This window comes from Tursiops truncatus, chromosome 2 (genome assembly GCF_011762595.2).
Source record: "Tursiops truncatus isolate mTurTru1 chromosome 2, mTurTru1.mat.Y, whole genome shotgun sequence".
Taxonomy (NCBI): domain Eukaryota; kingdom Metazoa; phylum Chordata; class Mammalia; order Artiodactyla; family Delphinidae; genus Tursiops; species Tursiops truncatus.
In genome coordinates, this window is record NC_047035.1 from 143,991,522 (window position 1) to 144,010,820 (window position 19,299).

A 19,299-nucleotide genomic window follows, 5' to 3' on the forward strand; every position below is an offset into this window, starting at 1 on the left:
TTCCAGTACTATGTTGAATAATAGTGGTGAGAGTGGACATCCTTGTCTTGTTCCTGATCTTAGAGGAAATGCTTTCAGTTTTCACTCTTGAGAATGATGTTTACTGTGGGTTTGTCATATATGGCTTTTATTATGTTGAGGTAGGTTCCCTCTATGCCCACTTTCTGGAAAGTTTTTATCATAAATTGGTGTTGAATTTTGTCAAAACATTTTTTGCCATCTATTTAGATGTTCATATGGTTTTTATTCTTTAATTTGTTAATATGGTGTATCACATTGATTGTTTTGTATATACTGAAGAATGCTTGCATCCCTGGGATAAGTCCCACTTGATCATGGTGTATGATTCTTTTAATGTGTTGTTGGATTCTGTTTGCTAGTATTTTGTTGAGGATTTTTGCATCTATGTTCTTCAGTGATATTGGTCTATAATTTTCTTTTTTTGTGATATCATTGTCTGGTTTTGGTATCAGGGTGATGGTGGCCTCATAGAACGAGTTTGGGAGTGTTCCTCCCTCTGCAATTTTTTGGAAGAGGTTGAGAAGGATATGTGTTAACTCTTCTCTAAATGTTTGGTAGAATTCGCCTGTGAAGCCATCTGGTCCTGGACTTTTGTTTGTCGTGAGATTTTTAATTACAGTTTCAATTTCATTACCTGTCAGTCTGTTTATATTTTCTAATTCTTTCTGGTTCAATCTTAGAAGGTTGTACTTTTCTAAGAATTTGTCCATTTCTTCCAGGTTGTCCATTTTATTGGCATATAGTTGCTGGTAGTATTCTCTTATAATCTTTTGTATTTCTGCAGTGTCAGTTGTAATCTCTCCTTTTTCATTTCTAATTTTATTGATTTGAGTCCTCTTCCTTTTTTTCTTGATAAGTCTGGGTAAAGGTTTATCAATTTTGTTTATCTTCTCAGAGAAAAAGCTTTTAGTTTTATTGATCTTTGCTATTGTTTTCTTTTTTCTATTTCATTTATTTCTGCTCTGATCTTTATGATTTCTTTCCTTCTACTAATTTTGGGTTTTCTTTGCTCTTCTTTTTCTAGTTGTTTAGGTGTAAGGTTACATTGTTTATTTCAGATTTTTCTTGTTTCTTGAGGTGAGCTTGAATTGCTATGAACTTCCCTCTTACAATTGCTTTCTCTGCATCCCATAGATTTTGGATTGTTGTATTTTTGTTGTCATGTGTTTCTATGTATTTTTTTAATTTCTTCTTTGATTTCTTCAGTGATCTCTTGGTTATTTAGCAGCACACTGTTTAGCCTTCATGTATTTGTGTTTTTTACCGTTTTTTCCTCTAATTTATTTGTAATCTCATAACGTTGTGGTTGGAAAAGATGCTTGATATGATTTTAATTTTCTTAAATTTTCCAAGGTTTATGAGAAAACCATAATTCAAAAAGAGTCATGTACCAAAATGTTCATTGCAGCTCTATTTACAATAGCCCAGAGATGGAAACAACCTAAGTGCCCATCATCGGATGAATGGATAAAGAAGATGTGGCACATATATACAATGGAATATTACTCAGCCATAAAAAGAAAAGAAATTGAGCTATTTGTAATGAGGTGGAGAGACGTAGAGTCTGTCATACAGAGTGAAGTAAGTCAGAAAGAGAAAGACAAATACTGTATGCTAACACATATATATGGAATTTAAAAAAAAATATCATGAAGAACCTAGGGGCAAGACAGGAATAAAGACACAGACCTACTAGAGAACGGACTTGAGGATATGGGAAGGGGGAAGGGTGAGCTGTGACAAAGCGAGAGAGAGGCATGGACATATATACACTACCAAACGTAAGGTAGATAGCTAGTGGGAAGCAGCCGCATAGCACAGGGAGGTCAGCTCGGTGCTTTGTGACCGCCTGGAGGGGTGGGATAGGGAGGGTGGGATAGGGAGGGTGGGAGGGAGGGAGACGCAAGAGTGAAGAGATATGGGAACATATGTATATGTATAACTGATTCAGTTTGTTATAAAGCAGAAACTAACACACCATTGTAAAGCAATTATACCCCAATAAAGATGTTAAAAATAAATAAATAAATAATGAAACAAATGCAACAAGGTAAAATAAAACCACAACAGAAAAAAGAAAAACAAAAGGTGAGGGTGGGGGAACAAGCCAAAAGGAGAGAACAGTAACAAAGTATAAAGAATAAAATAAAATTAGAAAAATAAAATATTTATTAGAAGAAATAAAAATATAAATGAATCAACAACAATGAATCAACAAGGTAAAACAGAACCCCAATCTAAAAGAGGAAAAAAAAGCCTTGTCTATGGTTGTGTGGTTTAGGTGGGGGTGGGACTTAGGCAGGGGGGGGGTTTAGGGTGGGGTGGACCTTGCAGGGTTGGGGGTGATGTTTGAGTGTGGGGCGGGGCCTAGGGTCAGGACACAGCAGCCAGAAAAGGCCTTGGGGCGGGGCCTAGGTGGGGCGACGTTCAAGGGGCGGGGCCTCTGCTTAGGACCTGTGTGGAAGGGGAGAGGCAGCACCAGGAAAGGAGGGCCTCTGGAGTTGGAGTTTCCAGGTAAGGCCCTGGGTGAGGGTATGTGGGTGGGGTTTAGGCCCAGCGAGTTGGAGGGGGTCTCCGAGTGTAGATGTAGGGCCCTGGGTGGGGGTGTGGGGCGGGGCTTGGGTTCTGCGTGGCAGGAGGGAGGCTCCGAGGGCAGAGGTTTAGGCCTGGGAGCCCAATAGGCTCCCTGGTGCCTAAGTGGCCAGGGAACGCACTGGCCGTGTTCCCTTCCATTACTTTACACTCCTCCCCACTGTCTCCCCCAGGGTCTCTCCTGTCCCCACTGGACCCCTAACCATGGGTGGGTCCCGCTGGGTGTAGGAACTCCTCCCCAAGTGGGCAGGGGAAACCTGGCCCCCGGAAAATTGTCCCCCAATTAACCCCCTTTGGGCGTGGGATCCCTTCCCCTCCCCCCGCCACCCCTCAGGGGCGCCAGTCTCATCCCGCCTCCACTTCTCCTCCCCCCTCAGTCCTCCCCATGCCCCACATCCTACCTGGTCGCTGGGGGTTCTTCCCATCCCCTTAGGTGTCTGTGGTCCCCTACCAGTGCCTGGTAGGTGCCCTAGTTGCGCGGAGACGTGAATTCCGTGTCCTCCTAGTCCGCCATCTTTTTCCACCCCCCCCCCATCTTCTTTTAAAGTAAAACTCAAATCCCACTTTCCCCAAGAAGCCTGTCCTCAGCTCTCTAACCCATTTGCTCTTTCCTTGTACTTTTATTTAGAACCACGTCCCTGAGCTCTAACCACGCCAACAGCCCTCAGTCCCCTTTAGAGAAGACACCTTAGAATTCTTTCTATATTCCCTCTCCCCTCTCCCAGCTGCCCACACAGCGCTGGATACATGGTAGGCGCATTTGGCTGGATGAAATGATCACTCAGACAATTCAACAATTAATGCTTCGTCCCATCACCATGGCTGTGAGAGTCCATTTCCCACTGAAATCCCCACTAGCTTTTGAAGGCGAGCAGAAATCAGAGTGATTTGCCTTTTCCAAGCTTGCCATACTTGTTCCTTTTCCATGATTTATCTTCAGGAATCCAAAGGAGCAGGAGGGACCTGGCTGTTGATTACAAAATGGCTGGGAGACAAGAAGGAAAGGGGTGTAGAAACCTGGCAAACAACCCTCATTGCTGAAATGTCAAACCGACTGAAGTCAAGCCCATTAATCTTGTTTTATTGCAAGATTCAAAATCGCCATGCTACGGCAGCCACAGAATTGATGGATGGGTTTCCCTACGTTCATCTAGCACCTCGGCTGCCTGAGAAACCAGATCTCAGATGAACAGGGAGAGGAAATTAAAATGGCCTTCTGAGGCTCTTCGGTAACTGCTAGTAGGGAAAGATGGGGCATTCAGGGTCTCTGGCAGCCAAGGTGCTTACACTTGGTTTTCACTGCATTTTTTGGTAAGCAAATCAAAGAAACAGCAGTGCTGAAGCCACCATGGTAAATCTTCAGCAACTTCTGCTCCAGTGAGGGGGCGAGAGTGGTCACAACCTGGCTGCCCTGTTGCTTGAGGCCACCAGGCTGTGATCTTGTTTGACTTCTTGCTGATGAAGTAGGTGAAAGATGGTAACGTCTGGCTGTTTTAATTTGCAATTTTTTGATCACTGGGGAGCCTAAATCTTTTTCCATATGTCAGTTTTCTAGTCAGATTTCCTCTTTTGTAAATAACCATTTTCCTTGTGCCCTAATATAATTCATAATTCAGTTCAGCAGTTCCACATTGATTGTGGGCCTATGTGCCCAGCACGTTCAGTGCAAGATACACAGATATATGTATGTTCCATTTCCTAATACAGTGCAGGGATGGGGATGGCGAGAGAGAGAGTCAAAACCAAAGTATCACTTCACTGCAATATGGCTAATAGGGATACTTCCAGAGTATTTTCCCTGGTTTTGCTGTGATTTTTGTTATTTTTAGAGAACATAGAGGTATTTGTATTTTTTATGTTGTGCATCATATATCTTGGAATAGCCTGGTCATTATCTTTGCTCATTCTTTTTCTGTTCTTCTGTTGTTCTTGTCTTTGTTAATTTGTAGAAGCTCTTTAGGTATTTTGGAAATTAATTCTTTGTCTTTAGAAGTGCCACACATATATTTTCTAATCTTTTTATTTAACTTTATTGCATTTTTATCATGCCAAAAAGTGTCATTTTCAGAACATTCTTTAACATCATATATTGATAAAATAACCTCAAAATGGACTAAAGACCTAAAGGTAAGACCAAAACCATAAGACTCTTAGAAGAAAACATAGGCAGAACACTCTTTGACATAAATCGTAGTATTGTTTTTGTGGATCTGTCTCCTAAAGTAAAGGAAATAAAAGTAAACATAAAAAAATGGGACCTAGTCAAACTTACAAGCTTTTGCACAGCAAAGGAAACCATCAGCAAAACTGAAAGACAACCTACTGAAAGGGAGAAAATATTTGCAAGTGATATGACAGATAAAAGGTTAATATTCAAAATACATCAACAGCTCATACAACTCAACAGCAAAAAAACAAACAACTTGATTAAAAAAATGGGCAGAAGATCTGAATATATTTTTCCGAAGAAGACATACAGTTAGCCAACAGGAACATGAAAAGATGCTCAACATCACTAATCATCAGGGTAATGCAAATCAAAACCACAATGAAATATCACCTCACACCTGTCAGAATGGCCATCATCAAAAAGACCAGAAATAACAAATGTTGGTGAGGATGTGGAGAAAAGGGAACCCTTGTGCACTGTTGGTGGGAATGTAAATTGATGCATCCACTGTGGAAAACAGTATGGAGGCTTCTCAAAAACTAATAATAGAACTACCATTTGGCACAGTAATTCCCCTCTTGGATATATAACAAAGAGAGAGAGAGAGAACACTAATTCCAACATGTACATGCACCCCAATGTTCATACCAGCAAATTGCCAAGATGTGGAAGCAACCTAAGTGTCCATCAACAGATGAATGGATAAAGAAGATGTGGTTCATATATACAGTGGAATATTACTCAGCCATAAAAAAGAATGAAATTTTGCCATTTGCAACAATATGGATAGACTTAGAGAGCCTTATGCTAAGTGAATTAAGTCAGTCAGAGAAAAACAAGTACTGTATGATATCTGAAAAATAAAATAAATTAGTGAATATAACAAAAAAGAAGCTGACTCATAGATATAGAGAACAAACTAGTGGTTACCAGCGGGGAGAGGGAAGGGGGAGGGGTAAAATAGGGGTAAAGGGTTCAGAGGTACAAACTACTATGTATAAAATAAACAAGCTACAAGGTATATTGTACAACACAGGGAATATAGCCAGTATTTTATAATAAATATAAGTGGAGTATAACCTTTAAAAATTGTGAATCACCATGTTGTACACCTAAAGCTTGCATAATATTGTCCATCAGTTATACCTCAAATAAAAAAATTGTCATTTTGATGTAGTCAGATTTTAAAATATTTTTCTTTGTGATCAGTGCTTTTTACCTTTAAGAAATAATTCCCTACTCTCAGCCTATAAAATATTCTCTGATGTTTTCTTCTAATCCATTTCAAACTTTTTCTCAGATGTAGAAATTAGAAACAAATAGGATGAATTAAAAAAATTTTTAGTACTTAAGAACTTACGGTGTTGGGTGGAGATTGTAAATGTCCTAAATATTTAGACAGGTTTATCAATAAATCCGTGAGGACCTTTGAGAAATTTTAATGACTTATTCGTGTTTCCTTTTGCTTTTGACCCTGTCTGTTTTAGGGGTGTATGAGTGTGTGTTGTGTCATCTTTATACATACTCATACCCATACAGACAGTCGCATGCATACACACACACACACACACACACACACACACACCCCTGAAGAATAACTATCCTTGAAATGGATAAATTTCTTATCCTACAACTATATGTAATATTGCCATATACTTAAAATTTTTCCTGTACTGTTACTAGAATCTCATTCTCATATTTAATGATCTATTTTGTATTTCTTATACTGTTAAAAGGTTGACCAGAGGCTTGTTCTGATTGTTCTGTTTGCCTTTAAGAGTTGTAGCTTTTAATAACACTGCTATTACTACTACCATTCTTACAGAAACAGTAACTACCACTTCAGACTCTTAAGATTCATTCATCCTTTATCAGTTTTTTACCAGACACTGTGCTTTAAGCTTTACCAGACATTATTGAATTTAACTTTTACAACAACCCTATAAAAATGGCACTGTTACCCATATTTTACAGATGAGAAACATGGGAAAATGGATCACAGAGAAATTAACCAGATATTCCAAGGTTGCAGAGCTGTGTGTGTTGGAGTGAAGACAAGCAACCCAGGTCCATTTGACTTCCCCTTTGGAGCCCTTTAAACCCTACATTTCACTGCTTTTCTCTTTTTTCTTTTCTTCTTATTCCATTGCTTCTTTATTTCAGTTATTTTTCTGGTATTGTTTTATTTCTTTTATTTTCCCTTGATGTGATTTTCTGTTACAAAAGTGTTAAGTTCATTCTCGTTTATTCTCCCATCTCTCCCTGTCTCTTTCTGTCTCTCTCGGTTTCAATTTCCTCTTTGTCTCAGCAACATGCAAGACGTTATTCTTAGTTTCTAGATGTCTGAGTATTTTTTCTTTTTAATATCCATTTGAATTTTTAACTTATTGCATTGTGATCTCAAAGTATTATCTATAAAACTTCTGCCCTTGTGTTTATAGATATGATTTAGTATGCAATCATTTTTTGCTTATAGACCAGGTATGTATACTTCAAAAGAAAAAGTAATCCATTTGTGGATTATGAAACTTAGTATAAGTCTGTTATAGGTACTGCATTTATTGTGTCTTTCGTTTTTTCTATGTCCTTATTTAATCTCTTGTCTACTTGCATCTGTAGTAGACTGATAACGGTAAATTACCTTCTCCCTCCCAAAACAACCAAAAAAGCACATTTTTGTTTCATTTCTTGTGCATTTTTATAGTATTTTGCTGTATGTGCTTGCAAGTCTTATGTAAAACTTTTGCTTTTAAGCACTGTGCTGTCCAGAATTCATCTGGCTGTTCCTTGGTTTGAATTTGACAGGCATATTCTGGCCCATGAATTTATTTTTAACTTTTAGAATCTTTCTGCTGCAGAAACATATCTTACGGACAACTTAACGGTAACTTTAAAAAAAATACAATCTTTAGTGAATTCCCTGGTGGTCTAGTGGTTAGGACTCGGCACGCTCACTGCTGTGGCCCGGGTTCAATCCCTGGTCGGGGAACTAAGATCCCACAGGCCGAGAGGCACAGCCAAAAAGAGAAAAATTGTACAATCTTTAAATAGCTTGGTAGGCCACTTACATTCATTTTTATAAACACCACACCATGTTTATCATCTGTCATCCCACTTTATGTCTACTTGTCCTCTGTCTTCTCTTTTGATTTTTGATGTGTGTTTTGATAAACGATTGTTTTATACTTCATTTTCTGTCTTAAAGAATTTTAAAAAGTAACCCTCTAATTTTTAAAAAATAATTTACGATCAATGAGACATTCCATGAACATTCTTACAGCTACAGTCAGCATTTCTAAACTTTCTAAACAAGCACAACTTTTAACTCCCCTTTATAGCCTATGAAAGATGAATTTTACAGGTTTTACTTCTTTTCCTTCGTCCTCCTTTCTCATCCCTTTCTCATCCCGTCGGAACATAGATGGCAGGCTGGGGCCCCACAGCACATGGGGCTGCTGGGGCGGAAGCCAGGATTAAATGTGTCATGAGTCCAGGGAAGGAGGAGGCTGGGCCAGATCTGAAGGCAAGAGCAGGGATGATGCAGCCACCCTCTGGTGTCTCTGGACCCCAGGCTGCCTTTCTTTCATTGTTTCTCCCCCTGTCCAGGCTGAGTCAGTTCCTGAGCTTCCAAGGCCATCCTGCCTGACTCGGCATGCCTGCCACCTTGAAGCATTGGCAAGGCACGGAGACAGAGGCGTGGCCCGTAAAAAATGATTTTCCTTAGGAAGGGAAGGACCATGAATTCTCAAATCTCTGCAAACATGGGATAATTAGGTGGTCCAATGGTTTATGAATTTAATGCAGATAAGTGCAACTTAATGCACGGCGACAAAAAATTTAAATTGCTGATACACATCAATGGCTTCTGATTCCTTGGGAATGTTCGGGAGATGAAAAGGTGTGCTCTGGGCTTTAATAAGAGAGAGAACTGTATAATCTCAGAGCACAAGGGGGTCTTTGAGGCATCAACTTGCCCACAGTGAATCCACACTCTCATCTTCCCATTGGTCTCACCGAACACACAGTCTGCGGCAAAATCGTAGATGTATATTGTTGTCCATTCCATGTGGATACAAACTATTTCCATTCCTATTTTCTGAATGGGATAGGAAAGAACATATTTGCCAAATCAGTGACCACATACCATGTACCTGAAGCCATATTAATCTGTCCTAACAAAGAAACTACAGCTGTGATGAGGGTTATCACTTGCAGTTGTCTCTAGCCATCCTCCAGGATACATGGGCTTTCTGCAGAGGGGCCATACTTAAGAATTACCTGGAGACATGCGGGTGACAACACCTCTGCTCCTACCTGAGGGTAGTACTTATCTCTGCCTCCTTCCCAGGGATGCAATATGATTTCTGATTTATTCTCTTGTCAGGATGGGGTTATTTCAGAGGTTTCCATTTGGCTTTTCCTCTAGACAGCTAGTACCCCACAGGCCAAGGACCCAATGAACTGCTGAGTGTTACAATCCCAATTATGCACTTGGGGACCAGGAAAGTGATCACTGTATGAGTCTGTGGATGTAGCGTACCCTCCATAACCTGGACGTTGGGAAGGGATCTGTTTATTACCTGGCCCCCATATTTCCCTATCAGCAGGGCCATGATGAAGTTTTTGGTCTCTAGGGATCAATGTCAACTGTGACTAACAATCCTTGAAATATCTGGGCGTTCTCCTCTCCTTGGTATACAGCTACCTTAGTACATAGTTGTAGGTTCCTTTGTGAAAGGACAGGAAGATTATTTGATGTGCATACTTGCCAGAATGTTGCGGGATCCTTCCTTTTGGGGACCCAGCCACCTGTTACGTCCATGAGTTCTCAGTCTAAAATTTGACTCAGGTACAGAAACCAGGCAAAAGTTGTTGCATTGTACATTGGGGCAACTTCTGTCAACCTACTGGTCATCTAGCCTTGAATTCTGCTGCTGCTATAAGCTGGCCAGTACCTTTGTTTATGGCCCATACATTTGGCCTCTAGAGATTCCATAGTCTATTATGGGTCATGGTCCCATAGCTACCGCTCGGTCCTCACTGGTCATTACAATAATTGCAACTTCTTGGCTTTTGGTGGTTAAGCCCCCATGCCCTGCATAAGCCAAATTCTGTAACAGCCTCTTTTGCTGTCAGCCCTGGCCTACAGAGGAGACCCCTGCTGGACTTAGTGCACATTCCTTCTGGGTTTGGTAAATAGTGTGTTTTCTCGTCTTCCTATAGAACCGAATCCTCTGCTGGAGGTTCCAGTCAAACTGGGCAAAAGGAGAGGTGAAAATGCAATGTACGCTTAACAAGACTTTGCTGCTCTTAGACGGCTCTCTGGAGCAAGCAGTGGTCGTTAGAGTTGCATTCTTTTGGACCCAAATGACCAGGCCTTTATACTCCCACCTCAGTCACAAGGTGAGAGCTGCACAGGGAAGGGCATCTCGGCAAGGCAGGTCTCTGCAGCAGAGGTGGCCCTGGAGGAGCTGACAACCACAGCTGTTTGCTGACTCCTGGCCTTGCAGTTGGGTAGGTCCTTCCTGGAAGGGAGAGTTGGGCAGTGCATCTCGGTGTCTATTACAAACCTCTTCAGCTTTCGTCCCTGATGGTATTTCTGAAGCGCCTCTGGGATGCGGTGATGATGCCTCTGTTGGCCGTTCCCCTGGACTTACGCTGGAAATGTAGAAAAAGTTCTGGGCCCTGAAGGTGTCAGGTCTGAGAGGCACTATTGGAGAAGTTACAGATGTAACAGGGCTTTGAGTTCTGGGAGATAAACCTGGAAAGCTCCCCCGGTTGGTGGGTCCAGGCATGAAAACAGGAACCTTGAAGTTGGAGCAGAAACCATCGAGTCAGGGGACAGTGACATGCTAAGGCAGGTGGGCAGTACTCTGTGGGCGAGGGGAGCCGCAGAAGGGTTCTGAACTTGGGGTGGCGTGTCTGGAGATGTGTTATAGGAAGGGTTTTCCAGCAGCCTATGTGGAGGATGCACTGGTGGAGACTGTTATTGGGGGACCAATTAGGGCAGTTGCCATGGTTCATGGGAGAAATAATGAGCACCTGAACTGAGACAGTGATGGAGGTGGGGGGAGGGGTGGAGCAAGGGGAATGATGGGAAGGACATTGGGAGGTAAGGATGCCAGGGCAGGTAGACATCGCACGTCACACGTCTGGGAGCAGCGGGTCATTCATTCCACTCTCCAATTTCTACGTCTGGGCACATCATTTTCACCGGGTCATTTTCCAAAGCATAAAGTTAGGTGAAGTCAAATGAGGGAAAGGAGCTGCAATGTTTCTATCTCAGAGTCAGGGGAATCAAAGAGGACTGGCAGATGGTTGGAATTTCATGGCTGTTTTCACGCTGCTTCTTCCCCTTCTGCTGTCCTCACCCTGGGATCTCCTTCTTTCTCAGGCTCTCAGGCCTTTGCTCTCTGATGAGCCTTTCTTCTGAAACTTGGTTTTCCCCACCTTCTGGCGTCCAAACAGCTGACAGAGGGGGGCTGGGGCCGAATAGATAGCCAAGGTCTTCAGAGGGTCATGTTTAGTTCCTAACCATCCCTAAGCTCCCGGCTCTGGTGGCGTCACATGCCCTGGACTCATGGTTCACACCTGCGTAGAGCCTGCAGCGGCATTGCCCACAGACTCTGGCTGAAGGGCCCCTGGCCCGGGGCCCAGGCTTTACAGGGCCTTGCCCTAGCTCTCCTCTGGCTGTACCTTGCTCTAAGGGGCAATGAAATGGTGACCCCCCTCCCCCGCCACATTACTGTTCAAGTATTCAGGACCTCAGAATTCCCTGCCCCGATGGTCCCCAAGTCTGCAACCAGAGTCTGTATTGCTTTTCCCTGCAGCTGTCCCCATGATCCGTGCTCCTCTAGGTTTATGGGGGTGTGGACAGAGTTCCACGTGCAGACAGGGTTGTCTGCATAAGTGTGTGCCAGGCCTCTCCCAGTGCAGGAAGGAGCTGGGGCAGAGGGGAAGGGTGGGGCAGGCACAAGCCAAGGCCCTGTGTCTGCATACTTGTTCTAGACCCTGCGAATATTAGGGGCAGCGCTGCCCTAAAGAAGGGCTTCCCATCTTTAGTGATATGGACATTTCGAGCTGGATAATTTTTTGTTGTGGGAACTGTACTGAACATTGTAGGATTTTTAGCACCATCCCTGTGTCCACCAGACACCAATAACACCGCCCGATCACAATAATTAAAAATGTCCCAGACATTTCCAAATGACCCCTGGACCGTGGGGAAGGAGGCAGGCAAAATTACCACCAGTTGAGAACCACTGCCCCGGGATGATGAGTTGGGTGTAGTTAGTTTGGGGTCATTCTAGTTCAATAAGACCTAAAATTTCTAATTCAAAGAGACCTTTGGGACTTTGCGTAAACAAGTGACTTAGCAAAAACAGAATCAAAACAATTTTAAACGTGTATCCAAGTTCAATATAAATAATTTCCCTTGGCATATGCAAAGAAGGTATAGTAGTGCCTGCTGTATGTTTTCTGGTTAGGGGTTGCTGTCAGTGCTGTGAACAGCAGCAGCTGTGACCGAGGACTCTATCCAAGGACATCAGCATCCTGTTTGGCCCCCCACGAACCACTGTGATGTCACGTCTGCTCGTGGCCTCTTGAGCTCCACTTTGGGCTTGTTGAACTGGCTGCAGTGTACAGAGGTCATCCAGCCTCCTGCTGCATCTGGATCCTGACCTGTGACTCAGACCCCAAGGATTCTTCTCCTCAGCCACAGGTCAGCACGGCACAGCCTCTCTTTCTCTGAGAATTGCACAAAACCCCATGGTGCAGAAATGCCTCCCAGCTAGAGCGCTGGTACTAGGATTGCCTGACTCTAGCTACTGATCAGTCTCTGCTTTCTTAGGCAGTTTTAGGCTTCTGGTCAAATGGCTACTAGATAAACCCTTCCCCCGCACCATGTGACTTTTCATCTAACCATCGTTTACTAAGGTATCCTAGATGTTCGGATTCTTAGAGCCTTGTTGTAGCAACGGCGGAGCCGGATCAAAGGCGTTGACTTTCCCTGGACTGGGCTTGCCCCTTATTGCTTTTTCCTCCTTAGGAGATACTTCTTACTGGTCCTCCCAGGTAGCCCCCGGGGTTTACTGTAGCCCTGACTGGAAATAGGCACCTTTCCCCGATGGAGGTTCTTCTTGCTTATGGCCCCTTCTGCCTGCCCTGCTGTGTTTTGGGAAAATCATAGCCACCTTCCTTGTGGGTAACAATCTCCATCTCTATTCCCCAGCCCCCAGAAACCATCTATGCTACTTTGAAGGTGGACATTCACCCATTATTTATCATCTCCAGAAGGTAGAGAGTATGTGTGTCCTGGTCACAGACACGACTTCAGTGCCTGGCACACAGAAGGCTCATGGTAGACTCTGATGTGTAGGTTATCTATTGGAGTGAGCCCTTGGAGTCTTATGCTGGAATAATGACTATAGCAGTGGTACTGGCTAAAATCACTTTGGGTTTCATCTGCTTTCAGGTCTTTGTAATAGATTTTGCGAGACTCAAAGTAATGAATGCAGTGGCTGGATTTTGAGGCAGTGACCACGTGCAAGGGGAAAACCTCATTGATTTAACATTTACCTTGTGTGGGCCCTGTTCTAGGTGCTTTACAGACTTGGCCACATTTAATCTTCATAGCAATTCTACAAGTAGCTTTCACCACCTGCATTTTAGAGGCAAAGGAGATTCCGCGGAAGTTGTAAACACGGTCCTTGTCACAGTATTGGTGGCGGAGTCAAGATGTGAGCTCAGGCCTGTCTAACCAGCCTGTGCTCTTTCTCATCTGTGTTGCTGTTTCCTAGATGAAGTAGGGAGACTTGGAGCAGCTGGGGGCAGACATGGGGTCAATGTCCCCTCAGGGTCCTCACCCCTCAACGTTGGCAGAGAAAGAGCATCTCCAAGGAAATGGTAGCTGTTCTTTCTATGTAGATAAAGGGGAAGAAGAATGCTATTATTTTTTATTTTTTAAAAGGAACAAATAAGACTGAAGTTGAAGCCAGCAACAATGACCAAGGCCATCACCAGGCAGTCAGGGGGGAAGGTGAATCCTATGAGCGGCTTTGGGTCAGGGATAAGGGAGCTGCATGAATCCACTCTCCTCAGCTGCTTGTCATAAAAGCGTGGAGGTTGGACTGCATCGCCATTTGAAGTGGCTTATCAGTGATAATATCTTCTGCTCCTTGGTTTCAATATATATATAAGCACTACACGAAGAAAAGAATCCAAGTACACAAGTTTACGGATTCAGTCTAGATCCACGTGTCATCACCATGGTTGTCTTGTGCACTTAAGAATCTCACTTTCAGCTCTTTTTAATCTCACATTATTAAAGGAGACATCAAGTGTAATTAGCAGCCCCTCAAAAGCACATCGGCTTTCTCATCCTTGAAGAAAGGTTGTTTAATTAATTTGAGCACACCGAGAATCGAGTTATGGAAGTACAAGCAAGCAAACCCACAAACGAAAGATCTAAGCAGGGGAAACTTCTTCAGTTTAACAGCAAACTTATCCTTTGGTCTTCATAATTAAGAGCCCAAACTCTTGTAGACACCATTTCTTTTTTTTTTTTTTTTGGTTTCTCTTTTTTTTTTAATTATAGTTGCTTTACAACGTTGTGTTAGTTTCTGCTGTACAGCAAAGTGGATCAACTCTCCCTATGCCTATATCCCCTCTTTTTTGGATTTCCTTCCCATTTAGGTCACCACAGAGCACTGAGTAGAGTTCCCTGTGCTATACAGTAGGTTCTCATTAGTTATGTATTTTCTACATAGTAGTGTATATATGTCAATCCCAATCTCCCAATTCATCTCCCCCCACTTCCCCGCCTTGGTATCCATATGTTTGTTCTCTATGTCTGTTAGAAACCATTTCTTAATGGCCTACTTGGTCCAAGCTCTTACTAGACCCTTGAAATCGGTTTCCTCATCTCATCCTCACGACAGCCCTTGCACAGGAGATGTTATTTTCCCCATTTCCTACAAGAGAGAACTGTGGCTCAGTAATGTGCTTAAGGTCATGGAGTTAGTAAGTAAAGAATCTGGGATCAGGCTTCCCTGGTGGCGCAGTGGTAGAGAGTCCGCCTGCCGATGCAGGGGACATGGGTTCGTGCCCCGGTCCGGGAAGATCCCACATGCCGCGGAGCGGCTGGGCCCGTGAGCCATGGCCGCTGAGCCTGCGCGTCCAGAGCCTGTGCTCTGCAACGAGAGAGGCCACAACAGTGAGAGGCCCGCGTACCGCAAAACAAACAAACAAAACAAAACAAAAAAGAATGTGGGATCTTGCAAAGTCTGTCTGGTTCCAAAGCCCAGGCGGTCCACGCTGTACTCAGCAGCCTCCCTCAAGGTCAAAACTTGGAGACGTTAACTAGACATGTGAGTTGCACAAACTGCTTATCTCTGTGGGACCAACTTCCCCCAGTGTAAATTGGAATAACAGTCTCTGTCTCTACCCTCAAGCGGGGATTATGAAAATGAAAAACGGGGCAATAGGTGGAGATACATCTTCAAAAATGGTAAGCCTACCTTATAAGTATACAGATATGCTTTCATTCCATGATCAAAGAGAATTGCATTTCTCTCCACTCCATCTAAGTCTATAAGCATTGCCAAGGCTTCTCAATGTATTTATTTTCTTGTTGTTTCATTCAACTGGAAAATATTTCCTTAATCCTCCCTTGCTGCCTGGCAAAGCTTCTCTGTCCTTTCGGCCTGCACTCTGTGGTGCTGACACCTTCAGGAAGCCTTCCCTGACTGCCTTCTCCATTTCCTTCCCAGCCCTGGCCTCTGTCATAGCTCTTGCCACTCTGCACTTTGTCTGTCTTTCCACACATCACTAGACCCAGAGGTCCTCCGGTGCAGGAGCCGTGGTCTCATGTCTTCTGTCCCCATGGCAAGGAGTAGGAAGTATATTGCAATGCTCCGAGGAGGTCTGTTGAACCTAACTACATGGCGTGAAACTATCAAGTCTGAGTTTCTGAGACAGACTTCCAGACCTAAACCCAAGAAGCATCAGGGAGAACCCCCCTGTCCCAAATGAGCCCGAGTGGAGAGTGAGGCCGCAGCTCTGCTCTGCCCTCCTGGCTCCGGACGCGCAGGCTCAGCGGCCATGGCTCACGGGCCCAGCCGCTCTGCGGCATGTGGGATCTTCCCGGACCAGGGCACGAACCCGCGTCCCATGCATCGGCAGGCGGACTCTCAACCACTGCGCCACCAGGGAAGCCCAGGAGGACTTTCATTTTTAAAACCAGGACAGTCCCAAGCCAACCATCCCTGGACCTTCAGTGCTCAAGCTTTCAGGTTGTTCATCCTAACCCCAGGCCCAAAGAAGACTCTGCTTGAGGGAGGGCTGGCTACTACAGCAGGGAGCCTGTCTGCTATCGCAGCCAGCACACAGAGAGGCCTCCGTCTCACCATTACCGGGTAGCATGGGCACCCGAAATGAGAGCTCCAGCTGTCAGAACCCGAATCCTAGAATCTTCTTAGCCAGACACTCGGATGTCTGCTCCCTGGGCAGGGTTGGCTCCAGAGCTGCTGTTTCAGAGCTGGGAGGGCATCATAGAAGTTCCTCTTCATTGGGATCCAAGAACCAAGAAAGGCTTGTATGGGGGATGATGGGCTCACAGCAGAGATGGGGACATTCTGGGCTTAGAATGAAGAAAAGTAGATGGTTGCTGGAAGAGGAACTTTGACATGTAAGAGATTTGGGGAGGGGACATTGCGAGAGAAATTCTGAGACTAGAATGATGAAAGGGACCAGCTGCTGAGTTGAGGAGAGAATTCTGAGACCATAACAGGGTTGGGGAGTGGAAGGAGGTCTTGCTTAGAGCTTAATTAGCAAAACAGGAAGTCTGCGAGGGGCAGAGTCAGGGTTGAAGGGATGAAATACGATTGCAAGGGGGTGTCTAAAGGTCCAGCAGAATTATCTCCTTAGAACAGGGTTTCTCAACCTCAACACCACTGGTATTTTAGGCAAGATAATTCTTTATTGTGGGAGGGTGTCCTGTCCTTGTAAAACACTCAGCAGCTTTCATGGCTTCTACCCACTAGATGCCAGCTAGCACCTGCACACTCCCATACATTTCTCCAGACGTTGCAAGTGTCTCCTGGTGGAAGGGGAGAGCAAAAACACCCCTGGTTGAGGACTTCCTGGTGGTCCAGTGGTTAAGACTCTGTGCTTCCACTGCAGAGGGCACGGGTTCAATCCCTGGTTGGGGAATCAAGATCTCACATGCAGCATGGAGCGGCCCAAAAGAAAAACCAACAACAAAAAAAACACCATTGGTTGAGAATAACTGTCTTAGATGGATCGTGGCCACCTTCAACTTTTCAAACTCTTTGCAAGCTCTGGGTATATCACTTGCCAGTTCTGAAGAGGGGGGTGGGACATGGGCATCCTCTTGGAAAACATCCTCCGTAAAAGTTAATGATGGGGGCTTTCTAGCTTCTGTGCTATGCTGAGATAATTAAGGAAGGGTGTGATGGGCACCGTGGCAGCGTTTCCCTGCTGGGAAGACAGTGCCATGCAGATCTGCTTAGATACTTGCTATTCTGAGCGGGGCTTGGTTCAGCCACGGCTTTATTTACAGCTGCAGGTCCCTGGTGAGACTTTTCGAGAGAGCACATGGGGGCTCTTCTCCAGGAGGGAGCGAGTGTCTCAGAATAAGGGTGGAGCCTACGCTGGCAGAATGAAGCAGCCGGCTGGCTGACGCTTGTTCTACCATGGGGCTAATTTCGGAGGCTGCTTCTTCATTGTGGATCGGGATGGAAAACACTTTGATCACTTTAAGCCTTTGTCCTGGTCATTCTGTTGCATCCGCTTCAGACCCTACTGGTGGGTAAACATTTGATGTCGGTTCTTAAAACAGGGTAGTGCAGAGCAGAGGACAGGAGACCCCCTATCCCTCATCAAAATCTGCATAGAAGTCAGCAAGAAATGCTAGAACATAAAGGAACAGACAAACAGGGATGGTTTGGAAGACAGGAGATGTAATGGAAGCAGAGGTGGCTGTCAGAGCCCCACCTGTGTCTCTTCAGCTCTGGGCATTATGGTCTAGTAGGGCTGATTTCCATCTGCCAGTCTCTGCATCCCTCTGCCTGAGGGCTTTTGTAGATGGCAGAGCCTGGGACAAGCTGGAAGTACTGGAGAATTAGTGTCTTGCTTCAAGGAGCCCTTAACGAGTGACTGAAGGCAACTGGGGTATACCCCAGCTCCCTTGCCCCTTCTGGCAATACTCTGACACAAGTATTTTACATTGGCTCTATGGCTCTGGGTTAGGATTAATATCCAGTTTTCTCCTTATCCCAGTAGGGGTTTTGCACGCTAACACACTGTTTACTGGCTACTTTTTCTCCCCTATCTCACTTCCTCCCTCCTATGACTGCATCCTGGAATCACCTCCTAAATAAACTATCTGCACTCACACCCTCAACGTAAAGTCTGTCTTTGAGGAAACCCAAACCAGCACATGGACTGAATGCTGATAGATGAAGACCTGGTGTTTACTTGTTCTAAGGCTCTGTCTATACGTAGACAGAAGGGTGCATACGATACGCAACGTCCAATGTGCTGGCACACAGCACATGTTTGGCCACGTGCAAAATTTAATTTCCTTAAGTTTTTTATTTAAGTTTTTGTTTTATGTTTTTTAATTAATTTATTTATTTTTAAAAATTTATTTTATTTTTGGCTGTGTTGGGTCTTCGTTGCTGTGCACAGTCTGTCTCTAGTTGCGGCGAGCAGGGGCTACTCTTCCTTGCAATGCATGGGCTTCTCATTGTGGTGGCTTCTCTTGTTGCGGAGCGTTTATGTATGTGATGGACTTTATCAGATGTTCGTGAAATAGGAGTTCATGTTATACCAAAGCAAACAAGTACAGTAAGCCCCCTACATACGAACCTTCAAGTTGTGAACTTTCAAAGATGCGAACTTGCTTTTGCATGTCCAATCACAAAAGTTAGTTCATGTGTCTGGTGTACATTATCACGTGCATGCATCCTCTACAAGTGGTTGTGGTTTTGTGTACTTTACTGTCCAGTACTGTGTAGAGCACAGTAGTACAGTGTCTTTATTTCAAGCCTAGGATGTCCAGAAACAAGAGTAAAACAGCTGGTACTACTGTACTTTTCAAGGTACTGTACTGTAAGATTAAAAATGTTTTCTTTACTTTTTGTGTGTTTGTTTTTTAGGTATCATTTGTGTGAAAAGTATTATAAACCTATTACAGTACAGTATGATATAGCTAATTGTGTTAGTTGGGTACCTAGGGTGAGTTTGCTGGACTTACGAACAAAGTGGACTTACGATTGCGCTCTCAGAACGGAACCCGTTCGTATGTAGGGGACTTAGTGTATAAAGATGAGGATGAGACCTACCTGTTCTTTTGGCAACTCTGCCCCAGGAAGTTTTCACTGGCTACTTTTCTCCTGTAATCCTGGTGTCTTGTCACCTGCCATCATACCTGTATCTCTCCCTGCTTCTTTCTCTGTCCTCCACACCTTTGCCCCTTACTCTTAGGACAG

General features: G+C 44.2%; 1 protein-coding gene across 1 annotated transcript in view; it reads left to right on the top strand.

The window, feature by feature from the left end:
- The window catches only part of MTHFS (methenyltetrahydrofolate synthetase), a 260,674-nt gene that overhangs the window by 226,326 nt on the left and 15,049 nt on the right, over window positions 1-19,299 (top strand). The window lies entirely within an intron of this gene.